Source organism: Bos grunniens, chromosome 3 (assembly GCF_055505025.1).
Source record: "Bos grunniens cultivar Pamir isolate PY7600 chromosome 3, Bosgru_T2T1.0, whole genome shotgun sequence".
In the NCBI taxonomy this organism is placed as follows: Eukaryota; Metazoa; Chordata; class Mammalia; order Artiodactyla; family Bovidae; genus Bos; species Bos grunniens.
Window position 1 is genome coordinate 71602689 of NC_141167.1, and position 18727 is coordinate 71621415.

At 48.2% G+C, this 18727-nt stretch overlaps 1 protein-coding gene across 5 annotated transcripts in view; it reads right to left on the bottom strand.

Annotated features, from left to right (window-relative positions):
• Positions 1–18727, bottom strand: part of BCAR3 (BCAR3 adaptor protein, NSP family member) — a 259712-nt gene that overhangs the window by 140361 nt on the left and 100624 nt on the right. Inside the window, exon 1 of one of the 5 annotated variants that reach the window (XM_086391288.1) lies at positions 12831–13056. The exons of the other annotated variants lie outside the window; for them this stretch is intronic. The gene's annotated coding sequence lies outside the window, so the exon portion shown is untranslated. Of the gene's footprint in view, positions 1–12830; positions 13057–18727 lie in introns of those variants that run through there. 5 annotated transcript variants of the gene reach the window in all.

The window sequence follows — 18727 nt, forward strand, 5'->3', positions numbered from 1 at the left end:
ATTTTTAAAAATTTTGATGGTAACAGCTATGTTTCCTAGCACTAGATTAAGTGCTTTACCACATCTCAATCCATCCTTTTAGCAACACAGAGAGGAAAAAGTTAGTAAACCCATTTCACAGGTGAGAATACAGAGGCAGAGAAATTAGCCAAGTTCACATGGCTAAGACGTGGAGGGCCCTTGACTGGACTCTCTGACTTCACTGCCTACATCACCTCCCATCATGAGTTTGGGTTGAATGGCTTGAGAATGCTGGGGGATAGAGGTGTGACACTTGAAAGAAGCAAGCTCTCTGGGATGGGGTAAGACTTGAACACATTGCCCAGCACTTGGTAGGAGGTACCCAGTAGATATTTGTGAACTGGATTCTCAACGGACTTTCAGACACAGGATGCGGGTGGGTGGGAGTCTTCAGTGAGTTGGGGTCCACAGTCTGGGCCTCCATGCACTCTTGAATATACCATGGCAGGAAACCACATAGACGGGTCACAGGTGTATGGCGAGTCTTTGAGCATTTCCTGCCCTGAGTGGTCAGGGAGCAGCAGCCTCACCATTCCTGGGAGCTTGTCAGAAATCCTGATCTCGGCTCCACTCCGGACCTACAGGCTCAGAACCCGTGCACTAACCAGCCTCCCAGATGACACGTGCAAAGGCCTGGCTCAGCAACCTCCCACAGCAGAGGTGTCAGCTGTCATCCTGGGCATCCCTGGGCAACTGGGGACAATTCCTTTTCCCTGTTTGAGGCTGAGGCAGGCTAAGACCATGTGCAGCCTAATCTCCTCCCGCTGGAAAGACCCGTCTGAATGGGAGTGGGACATCTCAGTTGTCAGCATTTCCAGGAAGTTCAAGCCCCCGTGTACCCTCCATGTGACCCGGTCTGTCTCAGGGCTCATGAACTTGGAGGGTGTGACAGGCGCACTTCCTCACAGTGTGACCAGGCAGTGACAAATGCACCACATGGAAGGAAATTAGTGAATAATCCTTGCATACTCTGCACTGAGTCATGTTGGCCTTCCTTGGGGATGTGCTCCAGCTGATTAGACTTACGGCTTCTGTTTTTTTGTTCAGAGTATACTGCTAACGAACACCTTAGAGAGTGTCCCACAGAACATAAGTATTGGGGACAGCAGATCAGGTGGTTCCCGACCTGGAGGTAATTTATAAAGAAATAATAATATACTGTTACCATCTTTGGTCACAAAGAGAAAATAAAGGACAAGTAAAATGCTTCTGTCAACACAGACTATACAGTAATGATTTGACAATTACTAGGGACAGAAACCGAAGAAGGCAATGGCACCCCACTCCAGTACTCTTGCCTGGAAAATCCCATGGAGGGAGGAGCCTGGTGGGCTGCAGTCCATGGGGTCGCTAAGAGTCAGACACAACTGAGCGACTTCACTTTCACTTTTCACTTTCATGCATTGGAGAAGGAAATGGCAACGCACTCCAGTGTTCTTGCCTGTAGAATCCCAGGGACGGGGGAGCCTGGTGGGCTGCCATCTATGGGGTCGTACAGAGTTGGACACAACTGAAGCGACTTAGCAGCAGCAGCAGGGACAGAAACTACTCAACAGGAACTCCAGGGACCCTCCCCCGACCCACCCCCCTGCAAGCTCCCTTGCCTCTCCCACACTGCCCTCTCCCATTTGCTCTGGGCTCAGTGTAGAGTGTCATCTATAGTGACTGATGGTGGCCAGCCCTGCCCACTGCTTGAGTTCCTACAACTGGCATCTCTGTGTGGTTTGCCCATTCGATCCTCATGGCAGTGCCCTGAGTTAGTATTATGACCCTACTTTACAGATGAGGAAATTGAGGTTAAGTTGCCCACAGTCACATGTCCAGAAAGTATTAGAGGAATATAGATTTGACAGGGTTCTAAAGTTCAAGTCTCTCCTTCCACTACTGGCTACTTCAAGCTCACCTGGCTCCCTGGGGAGTTTCAGGGGCAGGCTATGCAAAGAATGGAGGAGAGGGTGGTACCACACCAGTGGCTGTCGATTCCACTTACGTGTCCCTCTGGTGCCAGGTCCCAGACTCCAGCTGCCCTGCACAAAGAGGAGAAAAGGGGACCCTCCCCAGTTCTCAGAGAATTAGCTAAGCCCATGAAGTTTGGGGGATGGTGTAAACCCCTTTTTAGAATGGACTGTTTACTGATTCTGTTTGGAAACAGAGATGAGGTAACTTAATAGAGCACTTTTGCTTTGAAACCCAGATGACAAGTACTGACCATCTGCTCTCGGGACCTGAGAGCCAGACAATAAGGGCATAGAAAGATGGACAGGACGGCCAGTCAAAGGAAGCAAGGCCAATGAGTTGATTCAAGTTTCAACCACCCTATTTACATCTGAGACAACTCTTCAGAGGAGAGATGATCCAAACCCAGACCCACACATGTTTCAGAGCACACTGTTCTGTCTCCCCACCAGGATACCAGAAACTGAGTCTGCTATACTTCTTTCAAGGTAGAGCTCCCCAGGTAGATCCTTGCTCAGCATCCCAAATGTGAGCCCTCCTGACATGAATCCTCTCCTTCACCTCTCTCCAGGGCTCTCCTCTTGCCTGGCCCATCTCTCCCTGCTCCCTTCCCAGGGTGTCTTCCAAACCTCTCCTCCATCCAATCTTCTCTAAACTCCTCTTTCCTGCCCTGATATCAGTGTTCTCAAACTTGCCTGATCATCATAAGAATCACCTGGGAAATTTGACCATGCAGATTCCCAGCTCCTTCCCCTAGAGATCTGGATTAGAAAGATCCAGGTGGAGACCAGGAGACCCCATGTTTAACAAAATCTCATGTGTCCTTTTGATCAGGCACGTTTGGGAAACCTTGACTGTCCTCCCCCTGTTTATGCTAGAGCTGGCTACAGTCCTCAAAACCGCCCACTCCTGTCCTGTGATAACACCTCTGAGGCCCAAAGGACACGACCTCTCAGCCCCAGCAACCTGCACCTGTGCTTCATTTCCTCTGCCATCTACCATCTTGTTTCTCTCCTTCCTTTCACCAAAGGCTCTGCAGTTGTCTCTGCCCCAGGCCTTCCAGTGAAATTGCTCTCCCTGAGGCTGACAATGATTTACAACGTACATGATCCAGTGGACACGATTCAGACATTGTGTAATTGAACTTTTTGCTAAGCAGACATTCATGACTACTCCATTTTTCATGAATCTTTCTACTCCCTTGACCTCTGAGACACCATTTTCCCCTGATTCTCTTCCCACATCTTCCGCAGTTCCCAGTCAGTCTTCTTTGCTGGTCCTCTTTCTCCAGCCACCTTGAAAGTGGATGTGGCCAGGTCCCGAGCTCAGCCTACTCTTTCTGGTCATCACGTGCACTTTCATAGTCTTAATGCAACCTGCTTCTTGTGCCTGTGAAGTGCTGATTATGGCATGGACAGTTCAAAATTCAGTTCAATATAGCACTTCCCAAACCTAACTAACCAAAAAGCCGGGGCCTCCTCCTTTTGTATTTTCATGTGTCAGGATGATACTTCCATTCATCTGGTTGCCCAAGCTAGAACCCTGGAAGACATCCTGGTATTCATTTCTCTCCATCCGCACACCCCCACAGTACACAGCCAACCACTCACCGAGTTCTGAGGATTTCATGCCTAACTAGTCCTCAGATTCATGCCCTCCTCTCCTTCTCCCCATCATGTCTCCAGTCAAGGTCCTCACTCTCTCTCACCTGGGCATCATCTCCCAGCTGGTCTCTCTCCTTCTCATCCTGCCCTCTTCCAGTCAGTCTTCCACTCAGTCATCTGAGTGACATATCTAAAATACAGCCTCATCCCATCTCTCCATCACGTAAAGCCCCTCAGGAGCTTCTCGTCACCCACAAGTTGAAGTCCAAACTATCCAGGATGGCTCTCCTGAACTCATCAGTTTATTCCATGCCTCCATGTCAATGCTCACAATTTCGTCCTTCCTTTATCTAACCAGCTTTCACCCCACCCTCTGCCCTCAGCCCAGGCATCATCAAAGTTTTTGGTTCTGTTTGGCAGGGTTAGTGATCCTTGAAAGTATTCCTCTAACACTCTATGCTTACCAGATTACATTGGCAAACTCAACTGCTAACTGTGGAAAGAAAGTTTGAGGATAGTTTTACAGGTTTACAACCTCCCTCCAGCCCTAGTTGTTACCATAGTAACTGAGAGCTGGCTCTTCCTTGCACCTGTGAATGTGTCTGAAGCCAACCTTCTCCTCCCACTGCCTCTCAGAGTGAAGCAGGAGGACCACCCAGGAGTCAGCCCACCTTTATCCCTGCTCCTTAAAGAGAGTGGCCTCTCCTGGCTATTGGCACAGTTTCCAGAAACTTGGCTTTGAACCATTCATGGCTAACAGGTGGTCCAGATATTCTGGCAGGGACCATGAGTATAAAGTAGAGGAAGATGGAATCATAAAACACCATGTTTTCAGAGCACCTTAAACCCTAAGGGCCAGGTCACTGGTGAGGGAATACTGTGATTATGTATGCTGGGAGTATCCTGCCAACATACCTGCCCTCCTCAGGAATCCTGAGATGTCAGAGTAAGCCTTTAGGAGGTCTATTTACAAGCCAATCTGCTGGCCCTCTGGGAAGAAAAGTGAAGCGGCTGGACCAATGCTGGAATTCTCAGAGCTCCAGAGTGTACTCCCTTGAACACAGTGGAAGCGGATGCTGACTTCAACTTCTGCAGAAGCTCCTTGAATAAGCAGGGGATTCACACTGTTATGGGATATGGGGTATATAATACTGCTGGGCCTTGAGTGCCGAATAATGTCAGAGAGAAGAGTGTTGAATTGGAGTCTGTGGAGCCCTTCAAGTGTCCTCTGGCCTGGCCCTAGTCAGGGGTCACAGCTCCTTCCACAGAGGAGGCTGGAAAAGCTGACAGTGCCAGTCTCTCTTTTGCAGCCTGTCAAAAGCCAGCCATGCTAAGGGGAGGGTTACAGCAGAGTCAGGAGCAATGAGTTCAGAGGAGGCAACAGAAGCAGCATGGCCAATCCAGATCATTAAAGCAGAGCATGGAAAATAGGGCTGCCATGTGCAGTTGTGCAGGCTGTTCACAAGGTTGCTCAGATGAAGCCGTAAATGAGGCCTGAAATCCAGCCTGTGCACCCACTTGCCAAGTTGTGTGTCCTGGTATAGAATGACATTTTCTTAGACAAGGAGGTCCTTGTTTTTAGCTTGCAAAAACGGTTTGTTTGGGATTGCAGCAGCCCTAATGGAGAAGACATTGATAACAGTAGTGAAACAGCTTAGGTGATGGCCAGAATAACTCAGGACCTGGCAGAAATGATAAGAGTTTGGTATATTCATGACTGTGGCCCTAGCCACCGAAACTCTAATGTTCCATTCCTGAGCAGGCTGGAGAACACCTGGTAAAGAGAGGTTTGGGGAGCCCAAGGGACCCTCCTAGTGGGGGGCTCAGAATTTCAGCCCACTGAGATATTGCCCAGCCTCATGGTTGTGTCCTTCTCCTTGTCACCCCCTCCCCATCACCCCACTCCTTCCTACCCATCTCCAGTCATCCAAGGCCCCCATGGCCAGGGGAAAGATCAGCATATTCAGACTGTGGCCCCTGCCACCTAAACCCTAATGCCCCATTCCTGAGCAGGCTGGAGGACACCTGGTAAAGATAGGCAGTCTCCTGAACTCCACCTGTGACCACTTCTTTCTGCTGTTAGTGGAGCCCTCGACTGGAGACAAGGCCACCAGCTTGTGACTGAACGCCAAAAGTGAGAAGGGGTTGCTGAGTTTCCCACTTTGTTCCTCTCTTGTTTACAGCTTTACCTTAACAGCATCTACTTTTGGTTCTCACTCCATGGGTGGTAACCTGCCAGGGGAACTTACAGGATTACAGCCTCATTCTGAAAGCTAACAGCACACAACGTAAGAGAGCCTGGGGGTTGCCTCCTGCCTTTTCGTCTTGGGACAGAAGGAGACATGCAAGTTAAGGAGCCTCTTGGGCACAGATGTGGAGAGGAGGCTAGAGTAGGGGAATTAGTTTTTCTGCACCTCTAGCTTTTTGATGCTGTGCATACATGGTCATATTTAATTCTCCAACAACCCTATAAAATAAATATCATCTCCATTTATAGATGAAGAAACTTTGCTTCAGACAGAAGAAATCACCCTGGCCAGCTAGGAGTCTCTAGGGATCCAATCTGAATTTCCTGGTCTGTCTGACTCTGACACGTGGGTTTTTTTTTTTTTTTTCACCCATAGTATGTCACCTGCAAAGATCCTCCCTTGAGGAGAAAGAAATTCAAAATAGGGAAAAGGAACTGAAATAAGCTTGAGGAGTTTTGCTTTAGCAACTAAAGCATATCCCCCTAGGATTTCCTTCCCATTCATAATTTCAGAACATTCTCAGGGGACATTTCATTTCTTGCTTCTTCCCCATGACAAGGATTTTTACATAGGTAAAATCATTGCATTAAAGCCATACCTTGTGAGGGGGAGGAATGGATAGAATTCTTGAGTTAATTACATGTGAGCCAACAAGGAAGAAATTTCTTTACCTCCAGCTAGCTTCTCAACCCACTGCTCAGTCAAAACATCATTTCTTAGGGAACAATTGCCAAAACCCACAGTTGAGTTAATGAAATGTGAGAGCAGGAAGGGGCTGTAAAGAGTAATAGCCATGTTTACTGAGAGCTTATTATGTAACAGCCAAGCACTGTTCCAGGGACATTACGTAGAGACCCATTTAATCCTCAGAGTACAAACAAGGAAACCGAGACCCAGAGAGGTGTCAGCGCTTGCCCAAAGTCTCCCAGCTCTTACGATGAGGCTTTGGAATCAAACGCACACAGCCTGGTTCCTACAGGCTGCCCTACCTCCAAAGACTGTTTCTTCTCGCTGCCCTCAACCTCATTTCAGGGGTGAAGAAACAAGCCCAAGTGCAGAGCCAGGCAAGATGCTGGATCTTCTGAGGGAGAACCAGGGCTCATGCCACCAACCAGGGGCTCTGAGCACCCAGGACTTCAGCTGTATGCTAACTGCACTTCACTCAGCTCAGATTTAGATCCCACATAGTGCTCCGAACCATAAAATTCTTAAATGTCTATTATCTGTCCAACATCTGTACTGCACTTGAGCATCCCTGATGGGCTCACGGAAAGCTAAATATTGCTCCCCTCTCCCCTGCTCAGCAGCCGGATACAAACAGAAGCCAGGAGGGATGGTGGCACTTCCCACATCCAGTGGGGCTAGGCAACGACTCAAAGAGTCTCCTGCAAGGCCAGCAAATATTTTGATAATCTTTCCCCTACAGGATCCTCCTGTGGAGAACAAATGGACACAGTCGGGAGCAATCTTCTCAGCAGATTCCACAGGAAGTTACGTCGGTGGAGGGGATTTTGATGCTCAGGACTTTTGGGAAGGGAAGCAGCCTCGGAGGCGAGGGTGTGGGGGGCTGGTGGTGGACAGCAATCAGGGGGAGGCAGACAGAGTGGTGGGTACTAGTGCAGCCTTCAGAGTCAGTTTCAGACTTGGGCTTGAGGACAGGTCCTGCCACTAGAGGTTGTGTGACCTCACAGATTGCTATGCCCTTCTCTGGTCCACAGCATCCCTGTGTAAAATGGAGATGCCAAGAGCACTCACATCCTAGACAGGCCCTTGAGAATTAGACACAATAACGGGGAAGAGTCAAGCACGGGGCCTGGCCCTTGCAGGTGCTGAAGAACCATAAAAATAACTGGCCTCGTGGGATCCTTCACATTCTTTGAAAGAAGCTCATAGGATGTGTTGTCCACGGTCACTAGGGCCCTTTACGGAGCTTCCCTTAGGGGGCCTGACCCAAAATATGCCTTTCAGAGCAGAGGAAGATCCCTGAGTGACAGGCTACCCCTTGGCCACAAGTTCCCACCACTGGAATAAAAGAAACTCGAAGGCCCATCCCTGATGGCCACTATCTCCCACATATGTGTCTGGTCAGGTAGGCAATAGGAAAGCCCCACAGATTCCATGCATGAGACACGTCTTCACAAAAAGATTTTTTAAAATGAACAGTTATAAGAAACAACATAATATAAAGCCATTCACAAAAATGATGCGGTACAGACTGGGCAGCACAGGGCAGAATGTGGTTGGGCAGGACCATGGTGGGGGTGAGGGGGTGGGGTGGGGGGTGGGTACCTATTTGACATTAGTGACCTGTTTTGCTCCACTCATGCCCATGTTCTGGGCCAGCCCCCAGGGCTTCTTTCCAAAGATGCATTTGCCTCTCTTTTCTGTGTCTACTGGCCCTGCAGGACAGGGACACAGAGGGCTGCCCTGGAGGCCAACATTCTCCTGGTGACTCACCAAGCAGGTAGTGGGTGTCTGAGGCAAAAGAACCACTTCCTGTGTTGCTGAGCCACTAGTCATCTAACTGATATCTGCCCCATCGCCGTCTTCTCCTCTGAGAGCAGCCGAGTCACTGGCAGGGGCAGGGTGGGACCTGACCCAGGAAAGGGGCTGGGTGAAGATCCCAGAAAAGGCACGAACCTGTGGTTTGGGGTGGGGCGAGCAGTGGACACACCACTTTATCCACAAAAGGAGCCTCACCTTCCTAAAGGTATCGACCCATCCACCTGAATCCGGGGAGAAACACTGTCATGGTGGAGAGTCTTAGGGCCAAAACACATGCCTTGTGCATATCCCACCCCCACGCACATCCACGCCCACACAACACACACAGCCTTGTGCACATCCCATCCCCACGCACATCCACGCCCACATACCCATGTCACTGTGACAGATGCCTTCCTGAAGCTGAACCCAGGCTAATGCTTCCTTCACACTGTCCAAGCATCCTGTTTGATGGTATAGGAGGCAAGTAGGAAAGTATGAGTCTAGATAGAGTGGTGTATGCAGGAAGGTTGAGGGATGGGACAGATTTTATGTAGGGAGGGAGAATGTTGCAAGAAATCCAAGCACATGGGCCAGAAAGTCTTGAAAAACAACTGCAGTTTAACGGTCTCCCTTTTGTGCTGTCAACTTATCAGCTCAGGCCTGAGGGCAGGGGAGGGCATGGCCAGCTTCTTAAAGCCAGCTGACCTGGTTCTCGGACCCAGCACCTGGTTTTGAGCAATGAAAGTAGCCCCTGTGGCCACCAGGCCCTCCAGAAGCCCATGGAGTTTCCAGGTTCAGGCCCAGATCCTGCCTGATGGAGCAATGACGTGCCCTGTCCATGATTTGACTCTGCAGCTTCAGCTGTAGTGTTCCCTTGGAGGCAGCCATGGGCCACGATGCTTCATCAAGACGGAAGTCAGATCACAGCCTGGGCCCTCTCTGGAAACCTCACACCAGCCAGTGGCATGGAACTGGGCTGGTTCCAGCCCTACCAGAAGCCCTGGGCATCATATTTCAGCACTTCTGCTCTAGCTACTCCCACAGGAAGGAGAGGGTCTGCTCCCGTCTTGTTTCTAATTTCAAGAATACTGCAGTCCCCTTGGGAATCCTCACCTTTTCATTAGAGTCACAGTGGCAGCTACCCATGCACTTCAGAGGCTTTAGGGCTGATTGCCATCAAGCCCAGAGCCTTGGTCTCTGCGAAGCAAACAGGCCCAGGGCTCCAAGAAGCATCCTGCTCTCTGTGGTCCAGGGCTGGCCGCTGAGGCCGGCGCCAGACTGAAGAACTCACAGGTGTGCCTGCCATAGCAGCTTAGAAGTGATGAAGAAGTGGAATTTTGGTCAGGTCAAGCCGTCTTCTACTTACTAGAGGCAGGGAAGGTTACACATGCAATCTTGTGGTGAGGGATCTTATTTAGAGAGATAAAGAATACATTCATAAAATAAGAAAACTACTTTTAAAAATTATTCATTTTTTAAAGGTCAGTTTTGCATGTGTGTATATGAGTGCACATGCTGGGGACTTTTTAAAAAGGTGAACACCTACACACACTTTCCTATTATATGTACATATAATGATAATACATACTACATTTATATAATGCATTATGGTTTACAAAGTACTTTTATATGTGCATTCATTCATTCATTCAACAAAACTTCATGAGCCCCAACAAAGAACCAGACACTTTTCCTTGGCATGTAGCGACATAGCAGTAACAAGGCAAGACCCCCACTTTCACTGAGTGCACGCTCTAGTTGGGGAATCAGACCATAAACAGCAGGCAAGGGACCAGCAAGGTAATTTCAGGGAGCGATGAATGCTCAGAAGGTCATGAAGTTAGGTAAGGCCAGCACTATACTGTCCAGTATGGCAGCCATTAATTACATGTGGTTATTTACATTTAAGTCCAAACTGATTAGAATGAAATTAAATTAAATATTCAGTTCTCCAGTTCACACTAGCCACATTTCAAGTCCTGGAGAGCCACATGAGGATAGCAGCTAGTGGTACAGATACAGAACATTTCCATCATTGCAGTTATGCCCACTGCTGCTAAGTCACTTCAGTCACGTCCAACTCTGTGCAACCCCATAGACGGCAGCCCACCAGGCTCCCCCGTCCCTGGGATTCTCCAGGCAAGAACACTGGAGTGGGTTGCCATTTCATTTTCCAATGCATGAACGTGAAAAGTGAAAGTGAAGTCGCTCAGTCATGTCCAACCCTCAGCGACCCCATGGACTGCAGCCTTCCAGGCTCCTCCATTCATGGGATTTTGCAGGCAAGAGTAGTGCAGTGGTGTGCCATTGCCTTCTCCAGGAATGCCCACAGGACAGCGATAAACTTGAGTGACTGGGCTGATTTCGTCTGGGTGGTCAGGGAAGCCCTCTCTGAGGAGGTACCTTGAGTTGAAACCCCCAAATGAGAACTAATAGCCCACAGACCTGGGTGGGGGTGGAGCAGTGGGCAGAGAGTTCCAGGCAAAGGTCCAAACGTTGGAGTGAGTTTGGCAAATTCAAGGAACAGAAAGGAGGTGGGTGGGACGGAGTGTAATGGGCTGGAGGGTGGGAAGAATGGAGAATAGTGAGGTCAAAAGTAATAATACAAACAGCTGGTGGCCACTGAGTATGTGCCAGGCATCCATGAGGTTGGTTCTATTAGCCTCCTTTCACAGATGATAACACAGACACAGAGAAGTAGACACATTAGCAAAAGTCACACAACTTCTGAGGGGCTGGGGCTGGGATTTGCACTGGGCAGCATGGCCGTGGGGCGCTCAGCCTCTCCACAGAGACTTGGGCTGGTTAGGAACTCCCTGAGAGGGGTTGGGACCCTACCTGGGGGTCATGGGAAGTCATCACAAGTTCTTAGGCAGGACAGTGACTTGATTTATTGCTTCTTTGAGCACTTGGTCTGCTCATAGCAAAGAGAATAGACTGCAGAGGGGTTTACTGCATCAATCCAGAGATACCGTCACTGTGTCTCCAACTAGGATGGCAGCAATTCTTTGTATCTTTTAAAGCCTAGTGAACACTGCACTTATTTTTTTGGGAGGGTGTTTATCTTCAAGGACTTGGTCATAAAAAATAATGCTTCATTTCAAAAAACCCAGAACACATTAGACACACCCCAATAATCATTTAGCAGTAGGAGAGCCAGTTTTTGCAAGTCTTCCCTAATTCCACTTAAAGATTCTTTCCTGTATTCTTTAGATTGTTGTCAATTAAGCCAACCATCTTCCTAAACAGGGAAGTTGGTCCTGGCTCCACCAGGGTTGCTGCTACAGATAGGAGAAGAAGGTGGAGTCTTGCCTTGGGTGGGAACTCAAGGTGTGGGGTTCGTGTGTGACAGATGACCTTATAAAGTCTTTACTGTATTTGTTACAATATTGCTTCTGTTTTATGTTTTGATTTTTTGGCTCCCCACGGCATGTGGATCTTAGATCCTCAACCAGGGATAGAACCCACACCCCCTGCATTAGAAGGTGAAGTCTTAACCATTGGACTATCAGGGAAAACCCCCCTATTGCTTCCTCTTTCTCTTCTCAGAAGAGATGGGATTAAGGGGAGCATGAGGGGTCAACTTGTATTTCCCTTCCAGCCACAGTTGCCTTCTGAGGTCCAGAATGTGGTGGCCCATTTGGGGCACAGTTGAGGTCTAGGTCACAGCCCTGTGATTCCCCATACCTAAGACCCTTTCTCCTGTGTCAGTTTGGCTAAGTTCTCAGCAGCTCCCCTTCTTTATCCCTAAAATGAAGATCAGTTCAGTTACTCAGTTATGTCTGACTCTTTGCGACCCCATAAATTGCAGCACGCCAGTCCTCCCTGTCCAACACCAACTCCTGGAGTTCACTCAAACTCACATCCATCAAGTCAGTGACGCCATCCAGCCATCTCATCCTCTGTCGTCCCCTTCTCCTGCCCCCAATCCCTCCCAGCATCAGAGTCTTTTCCAATGAGTCAACTCTTCGTATGAGGTGGCCAAAGTACTGGAGTTTCAGCTTTAGCATCATTCCTTCCAAAGAACACCCAGGACTGGTCTCCTTTAGATTGGACTGGTTGGATCTCCTTGCAGTCCAAGGGACTCTTAAGAGTCTTCTCCAACACCACAGTTCAAAAGCATCAGTTCTTCATTATTGCTAAATATTGTTCTATCTCACAGTGCTGTTGTAGAATGAAACAAGTAGAATTAAAGAAGTAAAACAGAACAACTATCCTTGCTGGCTATGACATCAGATGATCATCACTGGCAAGGAGAGGATAGGAGAAAATGTGGCCAAAGCCCAAAGCCCAGTCTCAAGGTGATGATGACTAAGGATCCAGAATCACCCAGGAAACAACCGCCCCGGAGCCTCTGTGGGTGAGTCAGGAGATTCTCCTACACTCCAGACGCTGCCCCAGAGGCTGCTTCCTAGGCTGGACTGACACCTCCCCGTAGCCCAGGCCACAGTTCTGCTGGCTCAGCGCTGCCAGTGCTCTGGGGCAGAGTGGCAGCCACTGGGCTCCTTCCTACCTTGCCTGTGCCCTTCTCCCTGGCTGGGTTTGGTCAGGAGCAGCTGCTCCTTAGCCTTCTCGGTCTGGTGCGGGGACGGTCACATGGCGCAGGCGAGGCCAGGCCGCTTGCTTTGTTCTGCCGGAGGATGACTGCCGCAGGTAGCAAGCTGGGGGGACCCGGGTCTGCGGTCTCTCCTGAGGGCACCTCTCCAGGCTGCTGGGCTCGCACGGCTCATGCCACCCCAATGCCTCTTTGCATGTGGTCTCAACAGCTGATATCATTCTAAGTAACAGTGACTCACAGGACAGCAGTTCCTTTTTTTTTTTTTTTTCCAGTACCACTTTATATAGATTGAGCCTTTCTGCCAGGTAAAGAAGGTCTTGACCTTTCAGTAGAGGTAGAGGGAGGCCAGTAAAATGTGATTAGCAGCTAAACCGAGTTTGAAACTGGCTCCACCACTTACTTTGGGACAAATTACTTAATCTCAGGTTCTTCATCTGTAAAATGGGGATAGGCTGTGACTGACACATAGTAAGTACTTAAATAGGTGTTTAAAAAGTAAATTTCAATAACAGGGGATTGATTATATAAAGTCAATATAATGGAATACCACACAGTATTCTAAATCTCTATTATAAAAGAACTGTGAACTATATTCATGATCTATTACTAAGTGAAATGACAGACACTAAAAAAACCGCAGTATACCATTATTATTGAGAAGAAAATAAATCTATATATAGTGAAAAATATAGTGAATATACATATACTAAAAGGGTGCTTTTCTGTCTTAAAATATGAGTGTTCTGTGTGTTATTTTAGTAATAAAAGTAATTCGAAAACAAACTATTCAGTAGTTACAACAACACTTATTCAAACATAGTAGATGTACATAATCCAGAATAAGTGATCATGCTTTAAAATGATGATCATGGTACTGATTCTGATAGTTCCCTAGCCCAGATCATTCAAAGTTGAGGCTGAGACATGACCACCACCACATGCTTTAATGATTAGCAAAGTGTTACCATCAAAAAGGAAAAAATAATAACATCTCACACTTATCCATGTCTATAAATACTATTTTCCTTCTGGGAATAGCAATAATAAAAACTGACCGTACCAACACAGCCAGATTTAAATCTTACCTACGCAACAGGTGACCAACTCACATAAATAACATAAACAAAGAAGGAAATTGCAGTATGTAGACACAGTGAATCAAGCATGCTTTGCAAGGTGGCTCGAGAAGGGAGAACTGCATGAGTAGACAGGATGGGGTGGGGTGGGGTGGGGGAGCATTCCTCCAGCCATTGAGTCAGAGGTTTCAAGAAGGAAACGGAACTTCGGGGCCTGCTAAAATAAAGGAAGCAGATAAGCATCTCTTTTTACTGCTCACTTGTGTAGAACTTGCATGGAGAAAAGAATAAGAACTACTCCCTGAACCGTGACCTTCAGCAATGAGCTGCCTTCTCGGCTCTGTCCCCAAGCCACTTCTCATCCTGCTCCAGGGGCTTTCAAAACAATGAAAATCCCCAGACAAGCTGGATTTGGGCTCTGACGGATGGGACTAATGCGAAAGTGAACCCTCTGTGTGTCAAAGGACAGGCAGCAGGATGACTCCAAAGACCATCTTAACGTCACTTCCAAGACCTGGCTGTATCCAGTCCCCCAGGAACACTTGCAGTTTCACACGTTCCCTGCCCGAGCCCAACCAACACTGGGTCCTGGGCAAGCTGTCATGATGTCTTTCATTTCCACATTTCTAGCTCATAAATTTTCTTACCTAGCATCTGATTACTCTCAGGAGGTGTAAAGAACTGTGAAAAAAGCAAAATGCTAGTTTCTGAAATCATGCTGGCTAAATGAAACTTCTGACAGACAGAAACCTGTTTCAAGACTCACACAGACTTAGAGAATGAACTTATGGTTGCCAGGAGGAAGGATGGGGCAAGGGGAGGGATAGTTAGGGAGTTTGGAACGGACATGTACCCCTGCTATATTTAAAATGGATAACCAACAAGGACTTACACTATGGCACATGGAACTCTACTCATTGTTATGTGGCAGCCTGGATGGAAGGGGCATTTAGGAGAGAATGGATACACGTGTATGTATCGATGAGTCCCTTTGCTATTCACCTGAAATTATCACAACATTTTTAATCAACTATGTGTGCCTGCTAAGTCACTTCAGTTGTGTCTGACTCTTTGTAACCCTTGGACTGTTACCCTCCAGGCTCCTCTGTTCACGGGATTCTCCAGGCAAGAATACTGGAGTGCATCGCCATGCCCTCCTCCAGGAAATCTTCCTGACTCAGGGATCGAACTTGAGTCTCTTACATCTCCTGCATTGGCAGGAGGGTTCTTTACCACCAGCCATCTGGGAAGCCTGTTAATTGACTATACCCCAATACAAAATAAAAAGTTTATCTTTTTTATAAAAGAAACTTGTTTCAGTTCCCTCTTCTATCTGTGCAATGTCACCACCATAAAGTCCCTTGGGTAACTTACTTTATTCACAGACCATGTTGAAACCCACATGAGAAAGATCATTGCAGTAATCCTTTAAACACCTGAACTAGCTGGAATTACTTCTTTCCAAGAAAACATGGGGTCCTGGGACTGTACTGGCTCCTCCCAGGGCTGTGCCCAGAGCACAGGCAGGAGAGACTGGCAGGCTGTTCTATTTTTCAGTGAGAGCTGGCAGTGATTACAACACCCAAATAGATGCTCTCTGTTGATGTTTGTGGAGGATCAGCTTTTAAGCTTATTAAAACAGGGGTCAGGAGAACTGATTGCACATTTGGAGAAGGAAAGGAAAAGAATCACTAGGAGGAGAGAGACAATCACCTGAGAAAAAGTCCTCCTTGTGTTTAGAGAAAAGGGAGGCTGGGGAGCCCGCATGAAGTCAGAGCTTTTTCCTTCCAAGAGCAGCTGGTTCAAAGCCAGGGAGAAGGAAGGGATGAGGGCTGTCACAGGCTTCCTGAGGGCCCCCAACTGGGAGGCACATGAGGTAACACCAGGCCTTCCCCAAGGTGAGGCTGTTTTCCTTGTCCTTTCAGCAGGACCTGCTTTCTGACCCGGAGAGTTGGAGAGGCCACGCTGATTTACAGCCGCCTCTCTTTCCCCTTCTTTCTGATCCTCCCAGTCTGTGGTCTGTTCAAAGCACACTCAAGGGAAACAGAGACCAATGAATCTGCCTAACCGGAAAGTGGTTTTGAGCCGGCACCAGTGCTGTGACACACACTTTGTCTTAAAACGGGTCCCTTGCGCTTCAGTGGAGCGCGGCTGTGTCTGTGCCGGTGTTTGCAGAGGCTCCCAGAGCCCAGAGCCCACTCCCTCTGTGGGGTCCTCCCAATTCCCCCCAGAACAGCAAGGAGGAGGGAGGGGAGAACTTCCTGGACTAGAGATGGAAAGAGGGAAAAGAAGACAACTTCGATGGAAAAACAGTTGTATTTTTTAAAAAATTCTATGTATCATTTACAATTTTAGATTAGTGGAAAAAAATTATCTGGTCAACTAACCCTTCTTTGTAAGGACTGGAGTTTTGCTCCTCTACCATTATCTTGGTAGAATTTATTTCCTTGATGGAACAGCATATAATTCTTTCACATCTCTATTTCAAATACATACTTTTTAAAATAAGAAAAAAGATGTTACCTTTCCAGAATTAAGTCACAAAATAAATAGATCTGCTCAGTGCTATATTTTCTTTGCTTTCCTTCTGCAAAGCTGTTTTAGGGAACACGTATATCTTTAGATTTCTTTTCACTGATGAAAAAAAAGGTTAGGCTGGCTGAACCAAATCCACAAGGGAATGAAATAAGATTCCAGGAGCTTCAGTATTTTCAAAACAGTACAGATCCACTGCTGGTGGGACAGGGTGTAGAAGAGTTAGAGGTTGAAAGTCAAGAGAGGCTGGCCAAGAGATGGCCCCTTTCCTTGCATGTCATTGTGCCTACTGCAGGGACCATCCGGGAAGCCAGGCAGGCACAGCCATGCTGTGCCTGGAGCAGCTTTCTCCTCATGGCTCTGGTTTTTGTCACTTCTTCCTTTGCCCTTTGAAGGGGACTTCTGAGTGGGGAGAACTAAAACCCCAAATCACTCATTTGGAGGGACCTTATCCTGGCAGGGCTGATTGGAAAACTCGGTGCAGAATCTCGAGAGTCCACCGAGCTCTGCCTCCGCCCCTAGGCTGTAAATCATCACTCTTCCCTAGCGGATGGCTGCTACAGCTGACAGCATTCCCCCAAAGTGCGACCCCCAGTGATGGCCATGAGTTCAAATCCCTGAACCCTGACTGTGTTCCAGCTCGGCATTAGCTGCTGCCCCTGATTCCACTCACCTCCCTCTACTCTCCTCTGCTTATCTTCCATTGAAGTGACCATTCCACTCCTTGAATCCTTAACACATACAGTCTCATGCCTGAGTTTTTCAGGTTTCTGAACACCAGTGTCTCTAAGAGCCTCCTGCTGCTAAGTTGCTGCTAAGTCGCTTCAGTCGTGTCTGACTCTGTGCGACCCCATAGACGGCAGCCCACCAGGCTCCCCCGTCCCTGGGATTCTCCAGGCAAGAACACTGGAGTGGGTTGCCATTTCCTTCTCCAATGCATGAAAGTGAAAAGTGAAAGTGAAGTCGCTCAGTCGACTTAGCGATCCCATGGATTGCAGCCCACCAGGCTCCTCCGTCCATGGGATTTCCCAGGCAAGAATACTGGAGTGGGGTACCATACTCCCCTTTTATGCTTCTAACTCTCTTTATGCAATCATTTTGCAGACTCCCTAGGCTTCTCTGGTGGCTCAGATGGTAAAGAATGTGCCCAAAATGTGAGAGAGCTGGGTTTAATCCGTGGATCAGGAAGATTCCCTGGAGAAGGGAATGGCTACCCACTCCAGTATTCTTGGCTGGAGAATTCCATGGACAGAGGAGCCTGGTGGGCTACAGTCCATGGGGTTGCAGAGCCAGACACGACTGAACGACTAGGCTTCTCTGTGGCGTCTCCTCCCTCTTTTCTTCTCCATCCTTGCCCCTCTCCTGACACTGCCCTTCCCTCTCTTCAGCCATTTCCCTTTTCCTCTCTGGCTCCTCCTCCTTCCTGCCCCTTTTCTTTTTCACACTCTTTCTTTTCTCCCATCCTCCTCTGCTGCCCACCATTGGCCCCACCACATCACTGACCCCCAGGGTACCTGGATGAGCATCACAAGGAGACAAGGTGCAGCCCCTCCTAAGGATGGCTAACTTGGCTTCTCAGGGGTTTTCCCCAACTCTAATGGTTACAATTCATAATGAAGGCCAAATGAGGACAGGACTCCTCACAGCTGTATTGCTATTCTCTTTATCTCATTTGTCTAAGAACCTCGACTTCCTCGGTCCCCCAGAGAATGGTCACCTAATCATCCAGTTTCTTGTTGTTCCTAAAGGAAACTTCTTAGTAAGATGCCCAAGGCCACCCTGACAGCTCTGGTCTCCACTGATCTTCCACTCTCATACGTTTGCTCTTTGAACTCCTAGCACTCCTTCAGTTTCTCAAATGTGCTATATACCCTCCTGCCTTAGGACCTTCGGTCTCACTATTCCCTCTGCTTGGAACATTCCACCTCCTCCCCCTGCTTTGTCTAGTTAACTCGTTTTGTTAGTCATCTGTGGCTGTGTAACAAATTACCCCCAAACCTACTGGCTTAAAACAGCAAACACTTTTTATCTCACAATCTCTACGTGTCAGGAGTCTGGGAGCAGCTTAGCTAGATGGTTCCAGGTCAGGGTCTCTCAAGAGGCTCCATCCAAGGGGTCAGCATGGGCCCCCATCTCTGGAGCTGGAGGGTGCCTCCCCAGCTTTTTTACTTGGCACTTGGGAGACCTCAGTGCCTCTCAAGCTGTTGGTGACCTGAGTTCCTTGCTGCTTGGCCTCTCCAT